Raw genomic sequence first — 13,015 nt, 5'->3', positions numbered from 1 at the left:
AACAAATTTGCACTACATGGAAAAAGCATTAGAAATTCAAGACAACTGACAGAGGAAAAACATCTGCAAAAACAGACAGAGATAATTTCCTTGAGGTGTATAAAGACTTACAAATGACCCTCAAACACGTAAAGAGATGGTGGATTTCACCCATCTGAAAGGAAATGCCAAATAAAACCATGAAGAGCTACAGACAGATTGACAGCTATGAACAAAGAGGCTGTAGGATGACCCGGAAGCGACATGACCAAAACCGCCATTACTGACAAGCAGATTCTGATGGAGAAGGTCTGCGGTGGAACCTGGGAATCTGCATTTCTAACAAGCTTCCCTGGAGAGGCCTGTGTTACTGGACTGCTGACAGCAGTGTGTGCAGCGTATGTTGGTGGTGGGCATGTAAATCTGTATTACCTGTCTGGAGGGCAACTTGGCAACATCCTCCAAAGTAGCAAGTGCACATCCTGTGTGTCAACAATTCTGCGTTAGTAACGACGCCACATTCATGTAGGCATATGCAAAGCTATGTGCACACAAGGAAATGTATTGCAACAGTATAAGTGATAGCAAAAACTAAGAATCAAGAGGAGTATCCTTCAAGAAGGGACTGTTTAAATACATTATCCATACAATTGAATATGCAGATGAGAGAAAGTTTACAGTGGATAATGATGTGGGGCTAGGGGAAATCTCCAAGATACCTTAACTTTATCAGAAGTTTCAGAAAAGAAACATACCTATTTATGTGTGCGTGATGGCTTTATTGAATGGGATGAAGATGCAACTGGTTTTTCCCATGTCCCCACTAGCTATTCAAACGTTCTGTGATCCAGTTCTATCTAGACGATTTCCCCTAACTTTTTCAGACATGTGGAGATAACGCGCACGTGCACTCACACGCAACGGTAAGTGTAACTCTCTTCCTCCCTGCCCTGTCAGGCAGAGGGTAGCAGCTCCCTACCCCTGGATTACTCAAAAAAGAATCATCTGGCATCATCCACTATTTCTATTTTCCCTCAAGCTGCAGGAGACACTTCAAGCTCTCTAAGTAGACTCTTGGGCTTAAGTAAGGCAGAAACGTCTGTCTTGTTTACGCTATTTCGCTGTTTCACTGGAGTAGATGTGGCTATAGACCTTGATGAGATGCACCCTAATATTGGAAGCCACAAACTGGCAGCAGAGATACTTTATTTTTTGTTTTTGTTTTTGTTGGGTTTGGTTTTTTCCCGGCTTTCTTGACCAATAATTGACACAGAAGATTGTGGACATTTAAAGTACACAAGGAGTTGGTCTGAGACCTGTATAAATTGTGAAATGATGACTCCCATAGTATTAGCTACCACCTTCATTTTGTCACAGAGTTACCACTTCCTTTTTGTGACACGAACATTTCAGACCTATTCAAGCCTATGACATTCAAGACTTTGATACATACTATGAACATTCAAGACTATGGTACGTACTATGAACTATAATCACCATACTGGGCGTAGATCTAACATATTAATCCTCTAACTGGATGCTTGTACCCTTTGACCCAATATCTCCCCAGTTTCCCCCACACGCCAAACCTCGGTGACCACCACTCTACTCTTGGTTTTTCTGAGTTGTCCTTTTCAGATTCTGCAAGAGATATTTGCATCACTCTGAGTCAACATTCCCAAACTAGAAGACTTTATTTAGACTTCCAGGTTTTTGAAAATTTGAGAGCTCTGCCAACGTAGGGCCTGCATACTTCCTTTGCAATATTTGGCTGGAGCTGAGCAATGGTCAGCCCTTTAGTCGGATTCCCCCACACCCCCAATTTCCAACCATTTCCATCATCCAAGACCTGCTTATTATGATGCCAGCACTGTGGTCTGTCTTCCATCTACCTGTTTCTTTCACTGGTGCACATTTGAGTATGTGACCCTCTCGCTGTACCATAGAGAGCATGAACCGTGGAGCAGGGCTGGCCCCAAGCAAAACTGCAAAGGCTTCAGAGCATCCTAATACTTCTTTCTAAACTACCCCCTCCCCCATTTTAACACTCCTTCCCTCTCTCCAGATGCAAGAAGTTACTGTTTTCTTATTGCGTCTCCCCTGAAAGAAAGAAATGTGACCATCCCATTCACACTAAACATCTAGAGATTTAATATGTCCTTTGGGGGGCAAAACAGCCAAGGAAGTGTTTACTATTTCCAAATTCTAGTCATTTTGGCACTCGGACGAATAAGACATTTGGGGGCGGGAAGCTTCTTTAACACCCTTCAAAACACATCTTGTGGACAATCAGTCCTTCCCCAGTCAATGTTAGCCAGCTCAAATGTTTGCCAAAATGATCAGAAGGGCTGTTCCTTTTTGTTTCTCAGGCTAGCGGCCTGCCAGGGAATCCCTGCCCTACTTGGTTCTTCCTGGGAGAAATATTTATATAATTTGTTCCCATTCCGGGGCGGGGTTCCCTGCGTGCTTCAGCCGTACCAGAAGTTTGATCTGCGCCAAGGGTGCGGTGTGGCTGTAAAACAAAACACGATAAAACACTTGAACATAAACTTAGCTACGTCCATAGACAGAGGAAGCCCAGGGGGCAGTTTCCCTGAAATCTTAACCCCCATTCGAGCATTTGTACAGACCGTCCAGGGAGTCCATGTGCTGAAAATGCCAACAGAGTCAAGAGCATTCTGAGGAAAGAAACCAAGAAAGGGGAGAGGTTGGAAGGACACCAATGGTAAGAGAAGGAAGAAAGGCTCGGTGGCTGCCTTCGAAGGTTTGGAAGGCTGTCCCGGAGAGGGGACCAGATGGATTAGGTGTTTGCTGTGCCAAAGAACAAACGAAGACCAAAGGAGAGACGTGAAGGGAGAGGAGTAGGAGGAGATTTTGGCTCAGGAAATAAATTTAACAGCTACTAGATAGAGATTAGAGGAAAATGACTTTCCCTTTCACTAAAAATATCCGCGGAGAGGCTGTTTGACCATCTGTTTGGAGTGCTATAGAAAGAATCCTTACAATAGTTGGTGGCCTGATTTGATTTTGTTGGGACTCTTTATACTAAATCCCACTCTTGTATGAATTCCTCTTGCATATCGTAGAGAACATATAACCCACAAACGCAGGCTAACGTCCCTACCTACTCTAGTCGAACTTCCATGTAATCAGTCAGGTCCTATTGCATCAATGTTCTCTTTCAGACCCAGTGTCTGTCATTTCCGCAGTTTTGTCTTTGTGCCCCTTGGACACGCACACTTCATATTCTTGTTGTCGGCAAGCATGTGACATGGATTTTTGCTCAGCGGGGTGTTGGGTTTTTTTTTTCCCCCGGAGTGCTCTTGCAAAGAAAATGATGTGGCCAATTGTTTATTCCGCGGATAGCCTTTTTCTGTCCCCAGAATATGGCCAACATATCTATGACTCACATTCACAGGACAGAAGGATTGTTCTGGCTTATGCTTTAACTTCTTTTGGCCAACTGGAGAGTTATTTATAAACATTTATTGATTTGGATTCATAAACCGAAGGCGGGGGGGGGAATCTTGCCGTGCTGGTTGCTATAGTGACTACCATCTCACACATGTACTCGCCAGCCAGCAGTGACAGCTCAGAGACTCAAAAACCCAAAGCCTACCTGTAGCTTCAAAATGCCTACTTATTTCTTTTACGTTTTTCATTGGAAATCAGCGATTTCCTCCACCAGCATCAGGTGATAGCATGTTGTACCGAGGCAGAAAGCAAGTTTTTTTTTTTCCCTTTGTTCCTGATGTTGTTCTTATAGTTGTTCTAGATGCATATAACTTCTAATCAAGTTTGCCTGTCAAATGTTAAAGAGGTCATACCCCAAGTGCAGCTCGCTGCCGTGTGTCCAGGGTGATATGAAAGAAATTTGGGTACTATTCTTGCTCTTCAAGGAACTTACAGCTGGGTCAAGGAACACGTATATAAAATAAGAGGCAGGCAACACAAGAAAAAAAAAATGTGCTTAAGTGCCAAGCTATGCCACACAGAGGGTTACGGAAGCAAAGTGTGCTGGGTGGAAAGAGACACAACGAGTTTGAACTGTGTGACCCAGAGTAAATAACTTTATTTTTCTGTAGCTCACTGAAATGAGAACGTCAGCCCATACTGTTGTCACAAGGATTAAATAAGAGAATAAATAAAATGCCTAGAATAGGAGCTCTGGGATGGCTCCATCAGTTAAGTATCCAGCTTCAGCTCAGGTCATGATTTCATGGATCATGAGTTCAAGCCCTGCGTCAGGCCCTGTGCTGACAGCTCGGTGTCTGGAGCCTGCTTTGGATTCTGGGTCTTTCTCTCTCTTTGTCCCTCCCCTGCTCGCATTCTGTCTCTCTCCCTCTCTCTCAAAAATGAATAAATGTTAAAAAAAATAATAAAATAAACAAATAAAATGCCTAGAATAATGTCAGACCCACAGCAAGCACTCAATTAATGGGAATTTTTGTGTTGAGATACTTTACTGAGATAATAAATTGTTTTGCTTTTTTGCCAGGAAAATATTCAAGAAGAGGTTCAAGATTTTATAATTTTGGGGCACTGTTTTAAGAACATAATAAAATCCATGAATGTATATATTCATATATACATGAATCAGGTATATGGAAGCACTATAAATTCAAAACTTAAACAGGCAAAAAAAAATCTAAAAATATAACATATTATTTTATATTTAATTGCCTGACATATGTCTCCAGTATTTCTCTCTACATTTTCTGACTATATACTCTTTGTCACTTCATCCGACGTGGGTTTTATAACACTTCCTAGAAGAGTAAATACAACGATAACTCCACCATTCTTCTAGCAGGGTTAATTGAAATTTGCTTTTTATTATTGGCAGTTGGGATGCATAAAACATATGATTTCACATACAGATACACTTGCGGTTTATAGTACTGCTACAGGATTATGTCCTACAACTACGAGAATCCTCATTACTTCTATTTCATGCGATTGTTGTAAAATAGTAAAGAATATGTAGAGTGCCTATGTAATTATGTACACTCTATCATTGAGTCCTCAGTCCCCTCCTTACCTGTGGTTTTGCTTTCCACAGATTCAGTTACTTGCAGTCAACTATAGTCCAAAAGGAGATGACCCTCCTTCGGACATGTCTTCAGAAGGTCTCCAGTAACCTAATGCTACATCACAACACCTACGTCATTCACCTCATTGCATCTCATCATGGAAATATTTTATCATCTCACATCATCACATGGAGAAGGGTGAACACAGCGCAATAAGCTATTTTGAAAGAGAAACACCACATTCACATAACTTTGATAACAATATACTATTATCATTGTTCTATTATTGTTATAAATCTCTTACTGTGCCTAATTTATCAATTAAGCTTTATCATAATGTATGTATAGGGGAAAAAAACATAGTACATATGGAGTTTGAAACTATCCACAGTTTTAGGCATCCGCTGGGGGTCTTGGAACGTATCCCCCACGGAAAAGAAGGAACTTCTACGTTCCAGAAAGAACTCCTGTTTTGACTAGGCATCCGTGAGAACCAAATACTTGGCTCACATTTTTCTACATTTGGCGAGTGGAAGAATTTTCCACAGAGTACCTTCTGGCTCCATGCATTTCAAAACTTGTTTCTCTTTCACTATTCATGTATTTCTGGTGCTGGGTACCCAAAGAGACATGCATACCTTAATTGACCCCCTTGTCCTGCCCAGGGAGATAACTGAGTGACCAACAGGAGATTCCTAAGAGTTATTCGTACACCAGAGTGGCCAGCAATAACCTAACAATACATAGAAGTGATTGTCCACCATATATGTATTTTCTAATAAATCTAAACAAAATGTCTTTCCAACTTAACTTCCTCCAAGCTGGGTCCCCAAAATGTCACCCATCACCACCCAATGATAAGGGGAAAAAAAGATTTGTCTTGTTGTTTTTAATTAAAATATCTTATTTTTGCTAATTTTGCAATGACCATGTGGAGGTCTCTCCCAGAGCCTTAGAAAGGGCCAGTGCTGGTGAGGACCCCTAAAGCTAAACTTCATTACCGGTCACAGAAATTCTTTCAGCTCTTCTTGCTTTGGAGTCAAGGGACTTTATTCCATGTATGAAAAAAAACACGAGCAAGGGTCTGCAGAAGTGTGGAGGACCGATGGGCTCCTGGGGCAGCAAGTCAGATAGGAGAAGAGTCCCAGTCATTAAGGCTTCTGAGATCCACCTCTGAGGACCTTGAAAGGGCAGGCAGAGAAAGAACAAAGAGCAAAAGGCTTTCGGCAAGAAAGAGACAAAATGAAAGCATTTTAAAATATTAGTTCGAATGAATACCTACTGAGCCTTAGTTATTTGCAGAGGTTCAGAAAAGCATATAGATCTCATCAGGAGGTAGAACTCAATATGGCAAAAAGAGCTTAGATAATAGAGCAGGGAAGTTCTATCTTCTGAAAATACGCTGTTTAAGGCAATCTGTGAATCCAAGGGAACATTCCCTTGAAATGCTCTGATGATGTCCCATAGGAGAATCATCTGTGAGACCTCGAACACAGAGGGAATACGGAAAAATTGTTGCTATGGTCCTCCTAGGATACATATCCAGGCGGAATTTTCAATCAACAAGTTGTCTTGTTCTCAGAAGTCACGATGCAAGTTACGGATGCCAGAGAGAAATTCTGCTCCTATGGCCAATGCATTCCACGTGCACTGATGTCCCCCGGCTGTCATCAAGAGCACCCCACTTGTCCGGGAGGCCACTGCATTATCTCCTGAGTGCTACTAGACAATGGCCAGAGAAGACACAGGACTAGCCAGGAGTGCCCAGGTTCATGGAGAAGTGGGGTGGAAAAATAAGAAATGGGTCCACAAAAAGAGAAAAAAATTAACCAGAATATCTGGGTAAGAAGAGAGGGAATTGTGTTACTCTGAATATCAAAAAAGATACAGCCATATTTTATATCGTAAGTCAGTGCAATGGAACATATGTATTTTATATGTTAAGCCAATATTCCCGGATTTTAAATTACTTACTTCAGTGTCTGTTGACTGTTTATGTGTGAGTGTCTATAAATATTATTGTCAGTGAGGGAGGAAGCAACGGTCAGGATAGACAATGTGCCTACGCCCGTGAAACTTACACCCTAGTCCAAAGGAGGGCAGAAATAAAAAATGTAAACAGCAGAGGTGCCTGGCTGGCTCAGACAGTGGAGCGTGTAACTCTTGATTGCAGGGTTGTGAGTTTGAACCCCAATCTCTGGGTGTAGAGATTACTTAAAAATGAAGTCTTTTAAAAGGCATTTTAAAAGCACAATAATTTCAGATGCTACATTGCTATAAAAAATATTTAAAATGGTGGCACATGGGTGGCTCAGTCGGTTAGGCATCCAACATCAGCTCAGGCCACGATCTCACAGTTGGTGAGTTCGAGCCACCAGTAGGGTTCTCTGCTGCCAGCAAATAGCCCGCTTTCAGATCCTCTGTCTCCCTCTCTCTCTGCCCCTCCCTGCTCCCTCTCTCTCTCCTATAATAAATAAATATTTAAAAATTTTATAAAATTTAATGTAATAAGATAGAGTTTGTGGCATGGGGAGAAAGGGCACAGCTATTTTGCCTTGGATGACCAGGAAGGACTTCTGTGAGGACTGGATGTATGAGCTGAGAGATAAGAAGTCAGATATCCAATCACCAGGAGCTAACATGTCTGCTTAGGCAAGGACAAAATCCCTGAATCAGAGGAACAGAGGGAAGAACAGTGTCTGAGTAGAGTGGGCAACAGTGAGAACATGAGGGCACAGACATGGCCATCAGATCATTTGCAACCTGGCAGCTATGGTAAGGCATTTGGATTTTAGTCTAAGTGCAATGGAAGATCACTGAAGGGGTCTGAGCAAGGGAGTGACATTACTTGGTTGTGTTTTTTAAAAGATATTCTGAAGGCGCTCTGGGTGGCTCTGGTAGATTGAGTGTCAGATTTTTTATCAGGTCATGATCTCACGGTTCGTGAGTTCAAGCCTTGTGTTGGGCTCTGTGCTGATAGTTCAGAGCGTGGAGGCTGCTTCAGATTTTGTGTCTCCCTCTCTCTCTGTCCCTCCTCCACTCATGTTCTCTCTCTCTCTCTATCTCTTTCTCTCAAATATAAACATTAAAAAAATTTAATTCCTAAAAATTTGACTATAGTTCCAAGGTAGAGTCTTTGATATAGTATTGTCATAAAGAAAAATTATTCAAAAAATGAAGAAATTGAACAAAGACCTAGCTCTTGGGACTCAACTTCCTTTGTTGCCTGAGCAAAATTAAATTTTTGGGTTCAGCCTGATCCAGGCTTCCTGGGACAGCATGTATCAGCAAAGGAGCCTGACAGGCAAAAGCTGAGATTAACAGAGGAACTTCTGACTCCACTACTAGTTTTCCCAGGGAAATAAGTGGCTTCTCCTGTGTCTTATACAAAGTTCTCCAGGAAACAGACTCTGAAATAGACATTTGCTTGCAGGAAGTTTATTGGAGAAAGCTCTCAGAAGCAACAGATGTTGGGGAAGTGAAGAAAGCTAGACTGGACAGAATTCCTATTGCTGGAGAAATCAAACTTGAATAAGTTGACACAAAGGTTTCAGTCCATCTCGTGGAAAGATCTGAAGCTTGGATGGTTCTTCAAAGATGTCCCTTGATCAACAAGTCAGTGAATGCAGACTGCCTCTGGAGTGGAGAGTAACCTTGAGTAAGGGGCTCTCTTCCTCTGGGAGCAATCACTGGGGAAGAACTCAGGGGTAAGCTCTCAGTGGGAAACTTTCCCAGCAGCTGGGGATCAAGTGCCTCCATCCCTTGGAGTTTGGGCGGGGGAGGGTTCTGCGGGAACAGGATCCACCACAATCTGTCAAGCAAAGCAGTTGGTGCTTTCCTTCCACTTGACTGAGAGGAAAGTTATGGACATTCATCGGAGTGTGACCACAGTCAAAGCTTTCCATTACCATGATGGGGCTAATGCGAGGCCCCAGGGAGTTGAGACAATGGGAGATGGGGGAGGCAGAAAGTACAAACTTTGCTGTATGAGGTGGTGGGGAAGGAGAAGAGCTGTTAGTGACCACAGAAGAAAGAAGAGAAGTAGAGATTTGTATTTGTTTAAATAATGGCAGTGATTTGCATATGTCAACAGGATGAGGGAAGAATTAAATAAGGGCACTGAAAATGCAGAAGAGAAAACTAATGGATAAAACAAGCACCAAAAAAGAGAGGCAGCAGAGAATTGAGAGTGCATCAGAAGGTGAGCCTTGAGGGGACAGAGAACTCCAACGTTCAGAGTGGAGAAAAGAAAGACAGATGGAGACAGGGCTGGATGGAGGAGGTTTGAAGGGATCTCTGGCCATGTAGTGACTTTATTATTCTCAGTGAAGTGGGACCCAGAGCCGTCTGGTGGGACTTAGAGGTTCAGGGTAGATTCAAGATTCAAGATAAGAAGGGATGTTCTGAGAGGTGCTTGGGTGGCTCAGTCGGTTGAGCATCCAACTCTTGATTTAGGCTCAATTCATGATCTCATGGGTTTGCGAGTTTGAGCCCCTAGTTGGGTGCCAGTGCAGCAGAGCCTCCTTGGGATTCTCTCTCCCTCTCTCTCTGCCCCTCCCCCATGTGTGCATGCTCTCTCTCGCTCTCTCTCACTCTCTCTAAAAATACATAAATAAACTTTTAAAAAAAGGAAGAGGAAGAAATGATGTTCTAAAATCGCTGCCTTGGGAAATGGGTGAAACTTCTGGGCAGGCATGAGAAGATAAGAACGGGCCAGGAATTACTCAAAGGTGTGGAGCCAGTCTTGCTCTAGCTTCTGGTTTAGGTCTTGCTTTTGGTTTGGGGGCTTTTTCCCAGTAGAAGTGTTCACCTTGGGGCCAGGGACTGAAGAAACGAATGGTTGCGCCCTTCCTAGGTAAGGGATGGACGGATTGGCTGAGGTGGGTGGCATCGGTGAGGAGAGAAAATGGGGCCGTGCTGAAAACTTGCTTGAAATACTTGATCCTGAAGCCCAGGATGGCTAAGGAGGAAAGCGCAGCCAGGAACGGGACTGGTCAACTTGGATAGCTGGAAGGGACCAGGGTAATGAGAAGTTGAGTGGATGTGGCAGCTGTATCAGGGGCTGCTCTCAGGAGGTGAAGGGACACCCCCTATCCCACTTTCTATCAGGAGCTCCACCTTGGAGCCTTGTCAACAAGCAACGGTCTTAGGGTTCAAATCTCTCTGATCCTGCTCACCTTCCTGTTGAAGAAGCCAGTAGACATCTGCCCCACCAGCCTGGCAACTGATGGCCACATCTCTGGTGCCCTTTGACTCTTGGGTCTTGGTGACCCTTTGCTGTCTCCTCAGTGTTGGGCTCCATACCCTCTGTTGTCAGCACCATGAGAAGGTTTCTCATCGTACCTTTGTAGATCAGAATGGGAAAGCATGACTTCTTGACAAAGTGGTGGAGAGACTGGCGTTTCTTCTGCAGGATTCTCTTCTATCCCTCTATCTGACCCTTTCTGCCTAGTGAGAAGACAAGGAGAAGATGCTCTTTGGCAGAATTGATTTTACACCAAGACAAAAGTTGTGCATGCTTATGTAAATGTTGTCCATATGAGATGTGCCCGTAGACAGCCTTAACGAGCTTGAGTTTAAGTAAGCTTGGAGTTACAGATATATAATAGCAAGACTTATGTTTCATAGTATATGTATGTATATACATAAAAAACCCTATTAAGAATCTATTTGAGATTATGAAATTCTTCTGCTCTGAGAGAGCACATTAGTTTCAAGGTGATCTTTATTTAAATGACATTAAACATACAAGGTTATATGAGAATCCTTGTAGGTAGAAACCAGAGATGAATGAGACCATTTTGGTCATTCTGTACTCTGCGATCCTTAGCAGGGAAGTTCTGCCCAATGCCGTGTTACTCATGTACACTTTTCCCAGGTCACTTATAATGGATGCAAGAAATCAAGCGGCCACCAGCTCCTCAGGATTTTCTCAGAGTGGAGGCCATCGACCTTGCTTCAGTTTGTCTTAATTTTGTCACTGCCTCCTGGATATATCATCTCTTGAAATTCCCTAACATATCTTCTGCTTATCATGAGCTAGATTCTAGAATGCCTTCAAGAAAAGAGGGAGGAGGGAACGCACTTCCTTGTATGGATGCTTCGGACAAAAAGGCTCCCATAACCAGCTCACCATTGACCTAAACCACAAGCCATCACAGAGCACCACACACACACACACACACACACACACACACACACACACACACGCCTTAAGGACCAACAAAGAGATCATCCCAGGCCTCACAGGAGGGTTAGATAGCTTGACAGGAGATGCCATAAATAAGTAATTCACTCCCAGGTCCAATTTCTTTTGTTTAGTTTAAGTGTCCAAACCCCACCTTGTTGTTTTATTAATGCAGGTGTCTCATTTCCATTCTCAGTTTCAAAGCTGATGGAATCAGACAAAAACAAACAAACAAACCCAAAAGCCCTGCATCTGTTAGTAGGCCAAAGTCCATCAAACGCCCCATGAAAAGTATGTTAATTTAATTCAGTAAAGGAAAAAATTCAGCGTTGCCTCTAATTTGATTGTTGGGGTACCTTCATTCCTATCCTGCCTTTGCTGCCTCTGTGTTGTTCTACAATGAGAACCCATGCCTGGTCGCAGGGAAAGAAGACTCAACCAATTGGTATGGTCAGCTTGTAAGGTAAAGTTGGCTCTTTCCTCAAAGATGGGTCATTAAGATGAGCCCCAGCCATGTTTCGGTGATGGTAAGAGAGCTCATAGGCAAATTACCAAGGTTAAACTCACCTGAAAACCTGGAAGAGATTCACGGAGGCTCAGAACTGGAAGGAACCTTGGAGATGGTCTCCATCAATCTCTGCCTACAGGCAAGGAAACTGAGACCCCTTCTTAGAGTTCGAATAACTTCTCCAAAACTAGCCTAAACTGGGCAGAGGCAAGAGTAAAACCCAGTCCTCCTGACCTCAACACTATCTATCACCTGAGATTCTTAAACAAATCTCCCTAGTCCTAAGTGGATATAATTTCAGGTGCCAGGAAATTCTCCAAGCCTTAGCATAGATGTGGCACTTTTCCTAAGTCTTAAGTGATACCTTAAGATTAGTAAGCTAAGACAAGATTTTTTATTGAAAAACAAACATAGGTTTATGATGCAGGAGAACACAAAATTTACATGATTTTTAAAAATATTTTTTAATGTTTATCTTTGAAGGAGGGAGAGATAGAGCATGAGCAGGGGAAGAGCAGAGAGAGAGGAAGACACAGAATACGAAGCAGGCTCCAGGCTCTGAGCTGTCAGCACAGAGCCCGACGTGAGGCTCGAACTCACAAACTGTGAGATCATGACCTGAGCTGAAGTTGGATGCTTAACCGACTGAGCTGCCCAGGCGCCCCTACATGAATTTTTAAAGAGAACACAAATCTCAAAGGAAGTGTATTCTTGGGCAGCTAGCTACTGTTCAGGGCACATAATGGGCTTGTTTACTAAGCACTGCTTTCCCTCACCCTGCCTGTAATGCCCAGCAAACCCTTCCAAGGACCACTTCAGCTAATTTTGGTCCTGGACATTCTGCTCTATCCCTACATTACCAAGTACAAGTGTTCATACGTACTGGAATCTATTTTGCTTCCTTTCTAAATAGAAAGGGGCGGGAACAGCCCCAGTGTCTTAATACATTGAAATTTTATGCCTTCTCTGCCATATTCTTTTGGGATTATAGGTCAATTTAGCAATAGTAAGCCTGGGAAAGAGTAGCTTCTGTATATATTTTTAAAGTTTATTGGGGCGCCTGGGTGGCTTAGTCGGTTAAGCGTCCGACTTTCGCTTAGGTCATGATCGCGCGGTTCGTGGGTTCGAGCCCCGCGTCGGGCTCTGTGCTGACTGCCAGCTCGGAGCCTGGAGCCTGTTTCAGTCTGTGACACCCTCTCTCTCTGGCCCTCCCCTGCTCACGCTGTCTCTCTCTCTCTCCTAGAAATAAATAAAACATTTAAAAAAAATTTAAAAAAAAACCAGCTTAAAGTTTATTTATTTATTTTG

General features: G+C 43.0%; 1 long non-coding RNA gene across 1 annotated transcript; it reads right to left on the bottom strand.

Moving 5' to 3' along the window:
* Window positions 1-7,572: 7,572 nt before the first annotated feature.
* On the bottom strand, window positions 7,573-11,062 carry LOC120242687. Its single transcript, XR_005531137.1, has 3 exons — window positions 10,880-11,062; window positions 10,190-10,460; window positions 7,573-7,679 (listed from the first exon to the last, which is right to left on the bottom strand). It is a non-coding gene; the product is annotated as an uncharacterized LOC120242687 (long non-coding RNA).
* Window positions 11,063-13,015: the final 1,953 nt, after the last annotated feature.

The sequence above is a fragment of the Hyaena hyaena genome, unplaced genomic scaffold (genome assembly GCF_003009895.1).
Source record: "Hyaena hyaena isolate Hyena2069 unplaced genomic scaffold, ASM300989v1 scaffold_313, whole genome shotgun sequence".
NCBI classification, from domain to species: Eukaryota; Metazoa; Chordata; class Mammalia; order Carnivora; family Hyaenidae; genus Hyaena; species Hyaena hyaena.
Note: the sequence above shows the minus strand (reverse complement) of the source record. Positions and strands in the feature narration are given on the sequence as shown.